The 17,469-nt window shown below is 38.5% G+C and overlaps 1 long non-coding RNA gene across 1 annotated transcript; it reads right to left on the bottom strand.

Moving 5' to 3' along the window:
• Positions 1 to 6,710: 6,710 nt before the first annotated feature.
• LOC125268256 lies at positions 6,711 to 8,149 on the bottom strand. The gene is made up of 3 exons (XR_007184857.1): positions 8,043 to 8,149; positions 7,570 to 7,750; positions 6,711 to 7,485 (listed from the first exon to the last, which is right to left on the bottom strand). It is a non-coding gene; the product is annotated as an uncharacterized LOC125268256 (long non-coding RNA).
• Between the last annotated feature and the right edge of the window lie 9,320 nt (positions 8,150 to 17,469).

The raw sequence follows: 17,469 nt of genomic DNA, 5'->3' as shown, positions 1-17,469 counted from the left end.
AAGTGGGTGGTTGAGGCCATCTCACTTGCATATAAAGCGGTCGGACAGTCCTCTCCCTTTAACGTCCGCGCTCATTCCACAAGGGGTATGGCGGCATCGAAAGCTTTGATGTCTGGCATCTCTATGAGTGACGTTTGTGATGCAGCTGGATGGTCAAACCAGCACACATTTATCAAATATTATAACCTTGATGTGGGCTCCACTCCGGGGTCCTCCGTACTGTCGAGCTAACATAGCAAGCATTTGAAGTACGGCACAGTTGGGATTGCGTTCCCAATGCGTTTCACGCAGCGTCGATAGTTCCCACGAAAGGGAACGTCTCGGGTTACGGATGTAACCCTGGTTCCCTGAGTAAGGGAACGAGACGCTGCGTCTCTCGCCGTACCCCTGCATGCTTGCGAGTGCTTGCTTCAGATTTTCCACAGAAGCTAGCGTTCTCTGCATCCGGGCATGCTTTATAGTTTCCTGGTCCGTGACGTCACCCGCCTCTGACGTCTCGTTACACGATTGGTTGGATACAGGAGTGCTTCAATGACGATATCACGCAGAAGGTTCCCAATGCGTTTCACGCAGCGTCTCGTTCCCTTACTCAGGGAACCAGGGTTACATCCGTAACCCGAGACGTTTTTTTACATGATCTTTTATTCAGTCTCAAAACATCTCTGTTCATTATACTTATTTTTCACAAAAGTCAGCTGGGTTGTTTTGGTTCTAGTCTCATTGCTTTGATTTGTTTAAACATTAGCAGACTGATAACAGACAGACAGAGTGTCCTTGCCCCTACCCCAGCTGTCTCTCTCTCTTACTGCACAAATAATCAATTCAGCAGCCTCTCAAGACTGTAACTTAGACCGAATTTAACATCAAATTATTATACATAACCCTTAGTCAAATGTAAATGTTTTAACTTTCAAATAAAGAAAACATTACCACCATCTAAAATATGTTATGCCAGTTGCCTTTTCTGAGGGTATCTTTAGTTTAAATGCTGAATGCACTTAACTTTCTCTTGAATCTGCAAAATCAGTCTTCATCTTTAACACCACCATTGCCTTGGAATTATCCTCTGCCATGTCTAATGACCTGCAGGAGTAAAAACTATGATAGAAACACATTAGTTCAAAATCACACAGCCTCATGAATTCAGGGATTCATCATCCTGCTGAATCCTAAACTTCTATACAGTTCTTGCCAACAGGGCAACCAACATCATGTTACTAAATTTTACTCTGGTCTCCCCAGAACTTAACGGACAATCACCTCATGTTCTCAGTCGGCTCTTGAAAGCTCATTCCTCATCAGCTTTATATCAATAGTCTTTTCCCTCAGGGTCTTGTCCCCTGGCATAGTTGCTTGTCACAATGAAAAACAAGCCCTCTCAGGAACGCGGTTTCTGGTGAGTGGTATAGAGGAGCATTTTTGGGTCAGACTGCTGTTCTTCTCACAGGTCATTCCCCCTTCATGATGCTGCTGGCCTCACAGACATCCTGCTCAACTCTCATACCCATCTCACATAAACACCTCCCATCAGGGTAGATGCCCAGTGGCGGCGGCAACCCCCTGCCTTAGGTTGTCCTCATCTGGCCAAAAAGGCATCTTACCCGTCATTGAGAAATCACCTCGTGCACACTGGTTACCGCTCTTTCCCATTCCAGATCTTTGACAGTTTTCTTCACCAGAATCAGGTGTTTTCTGGAGCTTAGGGAAGTTGCATTCAAGAGCCACCAGAGCCATTGGACTGCCTAATAGTGTTAAAACATGGAGACAGGTTAATAACAGCAGTATTTAATCACTAAAATCATTAGACTGTGCATTCTCTCAGCAGCAGCATATCAGTGCTGAGACTATACTCTGTGAATTTAATTCACAACTGTCCATTCAGTGTAATGTTCTGCCACATCTGTACCTGGAGCCATCAGCCCTGCACATGGTGGTGACAAAGATCAGACAAAAAGTTACTGGTCATAGAAGAAATTCATCAAAATATTCACTTCTGACCTTCAAGGTCTATATTACTAATTTAAAGACCTCTTTACACTCATTGAGTTTCCCTTTAACAAATTTAACCGTTAATTTCCCTCTTCATGGCAATCATTTCTTTTAACATCTCTGTGTCCATGATTTTCAACTGAGACACTGTGCTTCACTATAAATAGCTTGTTATCTCTTATGACACAAGCTCAGATAGCAGCTTTTAGCTGACTTTGAGTGAGAGACTGAGGATTTCAGGACTGGTACTCTGCCTTTTATAACTTTTAACATCAAACTTTGTCTACTGTCTTTTGACTCTGGCCCAGCTTAAGACTTTGCCAGAAATGACATTCATTCCCAAATAAACAACTGTTTATATTTGTCTTTTACTCACACATCATGGAAATTAGAGGTTACAAATTTCCAGTCAGGTTGAGTTTCTGATAAACTGGCAGCCTCATTTTTTCCTGCCATTTAACTTTTGACCATCAAAAACTCATTCATTGAAATCATTTTAGTCATTTTACATTGTGATAGTGATGCGCTCATCACATAAAAACATACTTGAGACTGTCCAACTTTTTTTTCCCAAAGTGAAACATTCTTTTAGAATTTTCATTTTCACTTTCATAAAATTAATTTTTTCCTGCTATATTGCCCTTCATCGTAGCCACTTATCTCACTATCAAGTAGTTAGTTTTCAGATGCAAAACATATCATCAATATGGTTTCTACTGTTTTGCAGAACCACAATATTATTTTAACCAACTTCTACTACTAGGTTGGACTGACAGCCTTATAGCTGCTTTCTCCTTCAACCATTCTTATATAAATTGTAGTTCTCTAGACATCTAATGTCATGCATCCATTTAATGGATGAATAAACAAAACTTTTTTGTAAGTTACATTCACATAAACTTCTTCACATGCCAATTCTTTTGCATTCACCTTCTTTCCCTTCCGTCTGCTTCATCTAGCCTACAATCTATTGTCTGCTTACATTTCACACACACACACACCGCTCACACAAACACAACATCCCCAAATCGCAGTTCTCTTCAACTCATTCCCTTACGACCTTAAGTCTTATGACCACTCAACGTTCCCTCTTCTGGGAAATCACAATACTTAACTAACTTTTCCTTCATTTTTATCGTGTTTTATATTTTTTCTATATATTTATATATTTTTTATATTATTGTTTTTCTTCATGTTTTTTCTTTATCCTGCACTTCCTCCTCTACCGGTTGCACTAACTGTTTCTGCAGAGCTCTCCGCTCTCTCTTTTCTGCTTCCTGCAACCAGCAGTTCACTGTCTGAGCGCAGTTTACACACACGTTTTCTTTTCCAGCAGCCCGCTTTCACCTGATTTCCTGCCTCTACATCAGCTTTTATCATTGTGAGCCGAGTTACACTTAATGTCCCTTCTGCTGGGAAATCGTGATACTTAATTAATTTATCAATGTTCCCTAGACACACACTTTTTGCAAGCTTGCTCTGGGATTCCCCATTTTGGTTCTCCTTTTCTGACTCCCGTGGCTTTCCTTTCGGCGCGCACCTAATAATCTGGTGGACGTCTCCTCCAGATCCAATTTTTATCCCAAAATTGGACGGGCTGAGCCTCAATGCTCAGATCACTATAGACTCGAGCGCTCAGACAGTCACACCTTCACAAATTTATAAACTACAGCAACCCCGGCTGTAGTTGGGCTCAATCCCAAAATTTGTTTCAGTGTGACCCAGCCTAGATTTATTACCCCAAAATCGGTAACAGGTATCGCCGATTGTTTACTCCAAAATCGGTAACAGGTATCGCCGATTGCAAATCTTCCACCTTGGAAAGCGCTCTTACTACCCAAACGTTGTCAGTTTTAGGAACCTCTTGATCGCACTGCTTCTTTTTTATGATGTTAAAAAAAGATACGTCATAAAGCCTGGCGCAATCTGTCTCCCGGGATTTCCTTTCCCACAGATTGCTCCAGCTCACCTGATACAGCTCAAAATTTCTCCCTGGAAATTTTCTACAGCAGCCGACCTCAATTCCCAAAACCCCCGACCACGACCACAGAGTCAGTCAGAGTCACCACAATGGTTTGTCCTGTTTCCTAATTGTAATTTTCAAATCATAAATTCCCCTTTTTTCACTTTTTCTATTCAAAAACTTATTTTACCCACATTAACTCATATTTAAATCACTGAAATCACAAATTTTTCAATTTTTCCTGTTTCCTAATCTTCCAAACTTTACCAAATCACACTTAGTCTTAATTCCCCATAAAATTTAAATTTATCTCTTACCAGAGAGTCGTGTAGGCCACCTGGGTTCGTTTCTGATTCCAGTGGTGTCCCCCTCTGGACCCTGGCGGTCAGCCCCTCATCCCTTAATCTATTTGGGGTAGGGCTGAGACTACTATTAAGTCCAGGATGATCAGTCACCGTCCGCTCTTGGGTCCAAAAGGCACATCCAAGGAATCCCACTTCTGACACTAATTGTTGTGGCAAACAAAATCAACTCCGACTCTACTGCATAAGAGACAAACACGTCCAATTGTCTTTAAAGCTTTTATTTCTTGCAAGAAATGTCAGACAGGTCATACAGAAACACAAGTAGCTGCAGAGTGTAAGACCAAGAACGAAAGCTTCCCCTCACTTTTATATCTCTAACCTCCAAGGCCGAAGCCTCTGTCCTTTTACCATATTTGGAACATCCCTTAGTGGCTGTAACTTTCCACACATTGTGAGCACAGACATACTTTTTAACATACATCTTGCATGTCCCCATACCATATCTTGCTCTTTCTATTTCTAACATCTATGTTAACACTATGTTAAACATTACCACTTAAGCCAACATCATACCATGTTCCATAAGCATCATATTTCACAAGAATACAGGTAAAAAGCATATGAAAAATTAAAATTTCCACAACACACACACACATGTTTGTTTTAGTATCTTTGTGGGGACATTCCATAGGTGGAATAGTTTTCATACTGTACAAACCGTGTTTTTTATCCCCCTACACTACCCCTACCCCTAAACCTGCCCCTTACAGGAAACTGTGCACATCTTTACTTCCTCACAAAAACTCATTCTGTGTGATTTTTAAGCCTTTTAAAAAGTGGGAACATGGTGTAATTTCCTCATATGTCACCTTCTCTTGTAATACCCATATCATACCCATGCCATTATAAAAAAATTGTTTCCAGAATTGTTTTCACAAAAACGTGTGCACACACACACACACACACACACACACACACACACACACACACACACACACACACACACACACACACACACACACACACACACACACACACACACACTTGAAGCCCTCAAAGTACTCTCTGAACCATAGCCTGTTAGGGAACATGTCCAAAATGTGAAAAAATAAAACTTTGTCATAGTGCTTAACCAAATGCATCACCATCACTGGAAAGGTCTTGACCTGGAGAGTAACATATATCAATCTCAAGGTTCTATATTACTCCAGCTTTAAGATATTGACCTTTGAACCTTAACCACAGGGCATATTTGAAGGCTTATAATTATGGGACAAAAAGGGTTACAAACATGAGACCAACTGATATAGAAAGGTGTTGACATGGGTTATGAATTCAGCATAGTTACCAAGGGGTGTGGTGGGGGGGATGGGGGTGCTATGGTGTAAAAATAAAAATTCCCCATTGAATAAGAAAATATTTAAAGTCTGATGCCAAAAATGTGTTTGACATCCCCTCAACCCCCTGGAATGCCACCAATAAAGTATTTACAACTTCCAGTTTTAAGGAAAACCATGTGTTTTAAAAAAAACTACAACTCCCTAGACCCCTCTTTAGTACTTGTGTAGACATCAGCATCCCAATTGTAGTTCTTCCGTTTTAGGGTTGTGCTAGGGTTGTGAAAACATATATCTACCCAATATATCAAATATTACAAACTTTCTAATAAATAATTGTACTGCTTGTATCTGATCTATGCTAAGTAAAGACAAAAATGTTAGTTTAATGGCGATAGTTTGACTAAAACATGAGACCAGTGCGCCAACTGCTCTGCTCACGTGACGCAAAACGGACTGTTCTCGTCTCCATAGTAAAGACCATAGCCTACTCAATCTTCTGAAGTGCTGCGTTATAAAACACAAATATATTTAAGACAAGAGATATTTAATTTTCCACTTAATGTCAGCCGTTTTTGTTTTCTCGACAGGAACCTCGAAAGTCACATGATTGAGACACAAAACAAAACATTTAAAAAATATTTTTAACATCTGGCTTGACAGCTGTTATGTCTGCAGTCCTAACCTGGATGTCAATCAGTTTGTGATTGGCCGCCTCGCCATTACCTTCCCCACGTGAGCAGTTGACAGCCTTATGAATATGAAGCCTAAAATAACGTTTTCGCCCTAGTGGCTTGATATCGTACAGGTAATATGAATAAGTTAACAATGACAAAGCCTAAATAATATCTAATAATATAATTAATATAATATCTAATAATGTATGACTTATAGGATACAATATTTATTTTAATACAAACGTCTGGCCCTTATAGTGTCTGGCGAGAAATGTTTTGGCCTTCTGACAAGTGTAGTTGATGACCCTACACTGCCTGCCTTAGAATATAGGCCTAATACTACAGACTTACTTGAAAGGAACAACTCGCACAATAGGATAAAACAGTAAACTGACTTAAATGAAAACCATTCATGAATCAAACAAAAGAGACATGACTATAATTGAAACAGTTCACTTTACTGGGTGAAATAAATAATGTAGGCTTTTTAGAGCTAAGAGACTATGCCCTGTTCAAAATAAAGACTATATATCTTCAGATAGGTAGGGGTGTCTGTGTGCGTGTGTGAGCGAGTGAGAGAGAGCGTGAGTGTGTAAGAGACAGAGAGTGAGTATTAATATACTAACGTGTGGAAAAATAAGCTAGAGTAGCACACTGTTGGAGAGAGTAACAATACAATAGACAATGTAAACTACAGTAGGTACAATATATACAAACTATAGCGAAGCTATGTAGGGATGTTCAATACAAAACGATTAAAAATGTAATGCTAAATAAAAAAAAAAAAAAACATGTTTGACAGTTGTGAATCACCAGTGATTGGGTTGGGGCAGAGGGTGGGGATTAATGGGGATGAGAGGAATTTGCAGTACATTCTCTAAACACAAAGAAATCGTACAACAGCAGTAAAATAACCTTAGGTTTCACATACAAGTTAACACAGCACTGATGGGTTCAACACAATGTGAAGACATCTTCTTAGAGTCATACACATCATCTCCCTAATAACTACTCTCCCAGTTCCTCATCAGTTGAGGAAGTATTCTCTGAGTCTTCCTCTTCAGAAAAGTCATCTAAGGGCAATGTTTGCAGTCCAAGAATACTTTTGTATGTTGTGCGTGCTGTAGCCAGTTGTGCTGCAACTTCACACAATCTTCTCTTCAGCACACAGAGTAGTCCCTCACGTCCGTTCTCCATTAAGCCTTCTGTACTGCCTGAGAATGTGACATTAAAGAAATGAGCCAAAGTTTACCAGAGAAGGAAATAGAAGAAAGAGACCTACAATGTATTATTCTTACATTTTCCATTGGTGTCTTCAGTGAGCTGAAAGGTAAACTCTTCAATCTGTCCAGCAACACTCTTCATGTACTCCATGTGCTGCTTGACTTCGCGAACCACAATAAATTCTTCTTCTTTCAGTCTAGCCAGTAGCATCACCTTGTCAAAAACATTTTTTTTCCCGCTCCATATCACCATTACCTGCAATACATTACATCAAAGTGTTATCTTACAACCTCCTATAAAAATATTGGGACAGAAGATATTTTGCATATTGTACTACTACAATAAAGAAATAAATCCCTGACAGGATGAGATAGAAAATCAGTGCTTTACGTGAAGGGGTTTAATCACATCCATTTACAAATTACTGCATTCATTTTTTTGCATATTGCCCAGTCTTAAATTTTATTTTTACATCAAATTCCAAATTTACATTAATATGTGTGCATCAAACAATTTGTATTCAGTGCATTTCAGAGATAGTACTTACATTCCCATGGCCAGGAGTAGTTGTCCACAGCCAGGAGTTTATTGGGAGAAGGCAGTTTTTCAGCTTCCCCTACAGTAGCATTGTGGTCATTGATGGCAACTTCCAAGGACTTTCTTCTCAACAGCAATCTTTCTTCTCAGTTGATGCCTTCGCTTGTTCCCACCTACAATGAGAAACACAAAATGAGTGTGCATTCACACTATGACTACACAAAAGCACCATTCAAAATAAGACTTCACAATATGTGTGTATGTGTTATGGATTATTGTGACAGATATTGTGTGATCATTTTTGCATCAGTTTTATAGTCATTTAAAAAATTTAAAAAAACAAACAAACTTGGGACTTTTTTTCAGAATCTATTTCAAACAATCTTTTTTTTTTTTTTTTTTAAATAGAAGACAAAACTGGTAGGTCAGGACATCTCTGCACTATGCAGATATATTGGCAATATTTGGATATTGCACTCAAACTTATTATGATTTTGACAGTTTTTTCAGTATGCTGCCCTGACTTGTAGTAAACCTACTTCAAAACATGTTTTTTTTTTCAAATGAAAGACTTTGCTATTTCTACTATGTATAAATCAGTAGTGAATAAATTTTTTCACAAATCTGCATTACTAGTGGCCTATTCTGCTCTTACCAGACTGACGATACAGCTGAAATTTTCGCTGCCCAGATATAGCCCCTCAATGGTCCTCTGCAAGTCATTTTGGATTGTTGGTCCTTTGGACGACAACAATCAAATTAATTAATGCCAATTTCAGTTTACAATCAGCCCATTTTCAGATCCCTTGTACAAGGGCAGAGCCAATGATTCTTACAATATCCCATCAAATAATTTTTTTAAAAGTACCTGAGGTCCACTGCTGAACATCAGTCACCCACTGCTGGACTGTGTCTTGCTGTAGAGATAACTCAGCTGTGAGTTTCTCCAGGTCCTTTGTTGCCTCTGCAATCCTTTGTACAGTCTGTCCAAAAGAAATATCTTCGTTAACAAATGCTGAGACACAATTTAAAAACAAAAATGTTATTATACATATTTTTCTAGTTAGTACCTTGATGTATCTTTTGGCCAGTGTCCGGTCAAGGTTTTCTGCCTTTCGCTTGTTCCAGCCACTAGCCTGGAGTGTTAGCATGTCTGTGCGAACTTAACACGCAATGTATGTGCAGTAATTTAGGTACACAGTGAGGACCACAGGTCAGATACTACATTGATCATTCTCTAATATTGTCACATAAACCTGGAAATAATCATACACTTGATTAACGTGTCAGTAGTTAAATTATTATAAAGAGAATCCTGATCAGTGTAAAAGTGCTGACTAGAGAGAAGTTTTCTAAGGGAGCACCTATGCATGGAACTCTAAAATATAAAGGCTGGGCATCAGTGTTCAAACCCTTGGTCTCAATTTGGACACCACTATACATGAAAAATGCTTACCAGCTTTTGACATGTACTTGGAACATATGGCTGCTCGAGAGAGGAAGCTGTTAACCTGTTCAACCTCCTCCCCGATTGTTGTTCCAGCTCCTACTTGATTACGCCCCCCCCCCCCCCCCCCCCCATTTTAACTGTAAAGCACATTTACATAAATGTTATGATTTGGAAAACAACAAGAAGTGGCAGAGGACAGACAATCATAATGTGTGGTGCAAATGGTAAAAAATGCATCTAATAGTCATTATTACCTCACACATCCATGAATGCGCTTTTGCATGCATGATGGAGAGAAATGGGCGCATGTTCATCAAGTCCTCCAACTCTGGACAGTGGTCCACAACTTTCTGCAGATATGGCCAATATTTGCAGACCACATCGGAGCAAAAAAACTGGACGTTCTGTGAGGCTAGCTGTTTCTGGAGATATAATGGGTATGCAAATATTTCTCCACGGAACATATTCAGTCCCTTCAGCAAAACCCATGGCGGCAGACAGCAACTTCAACACCTTCCTCGTCTAGTTTGCTTGCAGACTTGTGTAACGAATGTAGCGGTTCGTACAGTTATTAATCAATTTATGGATGAAATATGAATATAATAATTCATAAGGTTATGAATAAATTATCATATATCGACCCAACGGGGAATTAAACATATATTGTGAATCAATTACAACGAATTATAATCAATTACATATATGATTAGTTCTGGTTTAATAATTATTTAGAGAAACTGTTCGTTTGTCCAGCAAACTAAGTCCCTCACAGAATATTATAAACGGAGTTATTCTCTGGCCATGAAAATAACTTGCTGTTAGCATAAAGCGATCGAAAAACGTTAAAGTGACTTGGTCTTCAGTTGAAAGAACAACAGAACAATCGAGCATGAATTAAGTGTTTAATATATGCAGCTACGACTACAGAGATTATACGTCTAAAATATATACAGAAGTATACACATATATATACACAAGAGTGAAAATGAAGAAAAGACATGGAAAGAAAGATGATCAAAGGATGGCAAATTACACAGTTAAACCTTTTTGGGAGAGAGCCAGCACAGAAATCAGTTTAGACAAATTCAGATAAATGATAATACTTGCTTATTGGTTCAAGTCCGTGTGTAGCAGTTTCAATGCGCCTGGCTGGGTTGGTCCTTTCAGAGAGGGTTTCTCCGGCGGGGTTTTCAAAAGAGGTTTAAGCTTAAGTAACTTAGCCGAAGAGAGAGAGTCTAAAGAAGTGGTCCTCCCGAGCTGCGCGCGTGGTTGGGAAGCGCGGTCACCTGAGGCGTCCGTGCACAAGGTGCTCGTGAGTCAGTCGGGAGACAAAGGAGAAGAAGAAGAGAGCCAGTGAAGGTGTGTGTCGTTGTCTTTATGGAAACCCAAGCTAACACACCTCCTGAATTGTAGCGACCAATAGATGCGCAGCACTATTTGGCGGGCAAAGTTGCTTTGTTTGGTCTCCTAGCTGAATTTGCATACTTGATGATTATCCGATCGGATTTCGAGATGGAGTGTGTTCTTCGCAGGATCATTAAACACATAGAAAAATGCATTTGTCCGCTATGTGACACATCTCAACGAATAGCTCGAGTCCGGAGCTTTAAAACGAGATCAAACTCGATAGGTCAGAAAGGCATAGAGAAGGAGTTACGGTTTACAGACAAAATTCTCTCATTAAAATGCACACTAGCACAAATACACTCATTTAACACTAGGAAACATGCATGCGCTTCAAAATACAGGATGGGTATACGTCAGCATAGTTGTATTTTACATATACAGTCAAAAATGTATGATTGTGTGTTTCTATATGTGTCTGTGTGTGTGTTTTTGTGTGTCCCTGTGTGTGTGGGTGTTGGAATGTGGATCTGGTCAGTCTCTGGGGGGGGGTGCTCCTTTTGAAGTCACCAAAGTGAGGAAGTTGCACTTTCTGTTTACCCTCGCAGGTCCACAAAAGTGTCAAGTGGGCTCATCTTTGGCAGATCTGTTCAGAGCCGGGATGGTTTTACAACCCAGTCCAGCATGCTAAAAAGCGTTCTGAACATTCCAAAGTTTATTGATTATCCTGATACGTGTGCATACGCTACACTTGTTAGCGGACTCTCGTGCTGCAGTCCACTGACCCGCACCACATCTCCCTTTCCCTGGATTCTTAAACAGATGAGGGCAAATACAGACATTTACAAAGTTACATTTTACAAAATAAGCTGTAAATCATAGTATAATGGCATTTGATGCAAACCAAATAATGTTTCAATTTTGGGGAAAAAACTAGCAAGCATTCGTAAAAAATTTAAACTGTGGTGTTACACATGAAGAAATATAAATTTAGCTTACATGTCCAGTTGTTCCATGGATGTAATCAACAAAGGAGGACACCTCAGCATCATTGGCCAAAAAAACTTCATCAAAAAAACCATCAGGTCTTGAAAGAAATATATAGATGTGGTTTAAATTTACTGTACAAAAGTAATTTGTGGCTTACTAGCATTTCTTTGTAAATGAATGTTACACACCCTGGTTGGCTTTTGAAACGATATAATTTGCGGTTCCCACACCTGCCAACATGGAGGGTGTGCATGCAGGGCACTGAAAATGCTGGACCTGAGACAGCTTGTCAACCTCAAATTTGGCATAGGCCCATTCGAAGGGCCCTCTGCATTGTGTCCCACATATCTTACCACTCTTAGAGCAAAAAAGAAAAAAACAGTAAGTAACTGTTTCAAAATTGGCTTTAACGTGGTCATGACAAAGAAAGGTCTTCAAGAAATGTGCTGAAACTTTGAAAACTTCTGAAAACTTTGTAAGAACAAGTCCTAACAATTAATCCATTATTTAAAAGGTGATCCAAACAAGTAACTTAAATGAGGAGTCCACTACTCGCCCGAAGAGTTTTGTGCGACACTCAAAGTGACAAAAGCTTGTTGTGGGGCAGTGATTTTTAGATCCTCTACGTGGTGAACATCCACCATTCTTTGTCAAAATTGAAGTCGCTGGCCAGTAACCACTTTCAACCAGATCACTTATGGTCACTGGCAGGTTTTTCCACAGGAACAGTTTATTGATGGAAGAAAGAGGTTGTATCTTCCTGAAATTTCAGAAAAAAACCCAATTATCTCTTGTTCACAAGAAACAAAAAACACAATTGAAGAAATAATAAAAACAATGTTACCATTCATCCAATAAAATAACTTGCTTTCCCTTTGAAAAGCTTGTTCCCAGTGGAGCAGTCGCAGCACAGAGGAATGATTGGTAACATGCAATTAAAAAGCGAATTAGTTTAGATATTAAGAGTAAATGAAACAAAAAACTCAACAGAGAGGGTGTTGTTTCTATCAAACGAAACTTCATCCAGCATGTTTGTTGAAGTAAACGATGGTTTGTGTAAATGTAAAACAGCCTATATAACCTGAAACTTTAAATCTACCTTTTTCATTATAGGAGAATTTTCCTCCCTCGTCCTCCTGAACAAAAGTAGATGGCGGCAGGTTTCTGAAGAACCCCTCCACCATGGATGCTCTGTTATGAAGCACCAGGGCCTCATGTGTAGAAAAGTCACAAGCTGTGCAGTAGAGTGATCGTGGTAAACAGTCCCTACACATCACTACTGCAGCCTTGTGTCCACAATGATGGCAAACCCCCTCCTTGGGCTTCTCAGAAGATAGCATATTGTTCAGCATGAAGGGCCTCATAACTGTCCAACTCTCCAAATAGGTACAATAGGTACAATAGGTACATTTGTTGGATAACTTGTGGTTAAAGCGCCACTCAGCGGTCAAAAGCTGCAAATGCACTTTGCGACGCGGCGGCGGCGGCACGCGCGGGGGTAGAAACGCCGTTTTGGATGGCCACCTACTCTCCAAATAGGTACATCAAAAGCACATTTATCTTTATGCAAAATGTCAATTTTCTCACATATTAGGCCTATATTCATCACAGATACATTTTTTATTTATATGTTAAACTCCTTTAATAAAACAGCATGGATTTTTGACACGCACATTCTTTGTTATTCGTTACCTGTCCTTTATTTGACAAACAGATAACTACTTAGGAAAAATATAGCCTGTTTGGACACTGATTAAGAAATTGTTGCGTGTTTCATGAATTATATCCTTTATTTTAGTAAAACGTGAGTCACCGAATAATTTCGCTCCCATTATTAAGGCATGATTTAGCTAAATAATTGAAACTAAAAAGAATGGACGGATTAATAAAACGTCATAAAACAACTGCAACTCCTGCAGCCGCATTTAAATGCAGGAGTGGATTCTATTCCTTAAAATATCAAATATCAAATTCAGAAACAACACATTACAGCGGATAGATCGCCTCTTATTTAACACAGACCTACGAATTTATTATCGAATTAAGATATTTCTTTCTTTTTAGGTACAATTATTCGCTGGGTTTAAGTTCATTTTTGAGACGTTTCAGATTCTCGCAGAGATACAGCTAAAAGCTCACCCTGTTTTTTATTTATTTTATTTTATTTTTCACAAGTACAAGGTTTTGTTGTTATTGTGAGCGTACACAAATAAAAGTAGACCATTTGTAGTCTTGCATCAAGGCTATCGCCAAAATGACGGAAGGCCTGTTTTAAGTTTCAGCTGTCATGAGGAAAACATCCATCAGAACGCGCCGGCGCTTTCGTCGACCAGAGGGATAAAAATGTAATCAATTTAGTTTCATATTTATATTTAAATATTGGGCTATAACCTAATATATTTTTTTAAGATGTCACCAATGTTGATTATGAAAAGTGAATAGCATGACGGATGCGCAATGTCGGGAGACATGCAGCGGGTCAGACATAAGTTTGACCACTTCATTAAGTTTTGTTTTATAGTAAGTCTTTCTTTAAAGTGAATTTCGTTTTGTAGAAATTGTATCTTAATTTCAATCAATGTTTCATCAACCAATTGCCTATATTTAATAAATAGGAAGAAAAACATGAACGTCGGGTGTGGAATGGACTGCGTAACAAACGAAACCATGTTTCTGCGGCCTTTGAATAAGGCTGAAGCAATGGACGTCTTTCTGTTTTTATTAAATTTCTTAAATACGTGTCTTTATTACTTAATTAATTGATAAGATGTTTTGGTCTAACAATATATTTAGCAGGTCTAAATTCTAAGTTAGACACAAATTTGCGTATAGGCTAGGCTATATAAGGTTCCCTAGACAAGCGCATAAATTGCTGTTTCTGCCGCAAATTTTCAGTAATTTCGATCGGTGCATCAAATGATATATAGGCCTAAACTAAATTCATGTATTTACAGTAAAAGAATAAAGAAATAGCCTAACTCTAGACTTATTGGCTATGATATTTACATTTGGGCAATATAATAATAATAATAATAATAATAATAATATCTCAGCAAAGAATGAACATATTTATTTGTCTCAGCACATGACCGCTAACAGTAACACAGTAGCACAGCGCATCAAAGCTTGCTGTTGTCTTGGCTACCTTACAAACGGCGATGGAAACAACAGTGAATTTTTCCCCCTTTTGTGGTAATTTAGCACTGTTTTCTATGGTATTCTGCTTGCATTTTTGGGCTTCAGTTGGATGCTTTATTTTTATCTTTATAGTGAATTGAGTTTAGTTCAAAAAAAGCAAAGGCTAGTAAATAATCTGCGACGGGGCCCATCATAGGGTGGGGACTGAGGGGGTGTCCCGTACACCCATGTAATGGTAACACATCGCTTACAAAGGGTTCATGTTAACTACTGTACGATTATCAGACGATTTTAATGTGTTAATGTTTCAACCATATCATGCAATTATAGCTATGCAACAATCTGATAAACTGCAATTGTTCAGTTTGTATCCATTAACACGCTCATAAACATTACAAAAAGAAATGTCATGCCATAAGCTACAAAAAAAAAAAAAAAATGATATCCCAATAATCAACATTTTGTTATTCAAGTGCTAGGCTATTAAGATAAAAAAGTTTCTGCTATAGATAGTTTGCGCCTAATCTGGCTCTCCACAATGGGCTACTCAACCTAACAGTGCTTGCTCTGCAACACTTGACAAGTTCGAGATAGGGGGAAGGGCGCTTTGTTTAAAATGTTTGTCACCAAAGCCATTAATCCAGAGGGCGGGAGACTCAAAATATTAGCCTAAGCTATGCGCGTGACAGACCTTTTTTGAAATCTTGGTGCTTTTTGTTAACTTTAACATCCTGATCTGATCATATGAAATAAGCTGATGAAATGCACAATTGTTACACTCTGTTATGAGTATTTGCAGTAAGTTTCTTTATCTGTTTGTGTTATGGGGATTTGCAGAAGTTCCGAATGGAACGATCAACCCTCCCCCCGCGCGTTTGCCAGCGTCTGCTGCTGCCGAGCAGAGTATGTGCAAAGTTGTTTTGTTTTTTTTAAATCTGCAAGAAAAGTTATGAGTTTGGCGTGTGGTAGGAAAAATACGTTTGCACAATAAGCCACTACGCAAATTTGTGTCTAACTAGACCAGCTAAAATATATTGTTCAACCAAAAACATCTTATCAATTGTTTAAGTAATAAAGACAAAGTAATAAATTTAATTAAAACAGAAAGACGTAGGCTATATTGATTCAGCCTTATTTAAAAGCCATGGAAACATGGTTCGTTTGTTACGCAATCCATTCCACACCTGACGTTCATGGTTTTCTTCCTAATTATTAAATATATGCAATTGGTTGACGAAAAACGAAATTCACTTTAAGAAAGACTTACTATAAAACAAAACTTAATGAAGTGGTCAAACTTATGTCTGACCCGCTGCATGTCTCCCGAATTGCGCATCCGTCATGCTATTCACTTTTCATAATCAACATTGGTGATATCTTAAAAAAATATATTAGGTTATAGCCCAATATTTAAATATAAATATGAAACTAAATTGGCTACATTTTTATCCCTCTGGCCGACGAAAGCGCCGGCGCGTTCTGATGGATTTTACACAGTTTTCACACAGACAATCGAGCGTTTCGTTCTGGTAAAAGCACAAAACAAAATGCACACAACGTGTCCTTGCTCTTGATGTACAATCACTGATGAAACCTTTGGTTTTAATGAGTAAATTGCCTAAATATTTATTCCTGCCGGTATTTAGTCTGTGATATCAACATCACTAACATTACATAGCATATATGTAAAATATAGCCAAAAAAATAAATAAATAAAAATCAAGAACAAAAAAAATCAAGATGAATAGCACTTAATAAGAATTATTGCTCTTAATGCGGTCTTAATGCTGGACCGTTCTCATTTCGCTCCGCATATGGAACATGAAGGTTTTTTTTTTTTTTTTTTTTTTTTTTTTTGCTAAGAGCCAACCAGAATGAAAATAGATATGTCATATATATATATATATATATATATATATATATATATGCCTAGTAATTACTGTTTAATGACAATAGCATGCAGTAAGACTTTGTGTAAAGGTCTTTCTTTTAATTTTGATGCATAGACTGTAGCCTAAGACTATCCCACGTTTTGAAATTAACTCTCACTTTAAATTTTCTGATGGTTTTTAAGGATGTTAAAATGTTATATTATAATGTTATTGTTGTTTTACTTCGTCCTTTCATCTCCGTTTACAAACCGACATTTTATTATTACAGTCGCTTTCCAATCCGTCCCTTTGCGCCACCTGGCGGTAGTTTTTTACACGCAACTGAATTTCAGTTAATGCAACGGCCCCGCGGCGGCGGTATGCACGGCGGTAATACCCATTTTGGTTGTCCACCTACTGTAGTTTGCCTGTTCCTCCAGTCTGAGGGACAAGGTTGTTCAGCACCGCTTCCCAAGAGGTCTCTGACATCTTGAATGAGAGAGTCTGAAAATGAAAATGAAGAAGGCAACGGTAAATCTGGGCAATTACCACATAACAATTGAGGAAACAAGTATTAAGGGGAAAAAAACCTAAATTTTCGATGATTACAGAGTCTTCAGCTGTTCTGGTAGACGGAGCACAGG

The sequence above is a fragment of the Megalobrama amblycephala genome, linkage group LG1 (genome assembly GCF_018812025.1).
Source record: "Megalobrama amblycephala isolate DHTTF-2021 linkage group LG1, ASM1881202v1, whole genome shotgun sequence".
Lineage (NCBI taxonomy): Eukaryota > Metazoa > Chordata > Actinopteri > Cypriniformes > Xenocyprididae > Megalobrama > Megalobrama amblycephala.
Note: the sequence above shows the minus strand (reverse complement) of the source record. Positions and strands in the feature narration are given on the sequence as shown.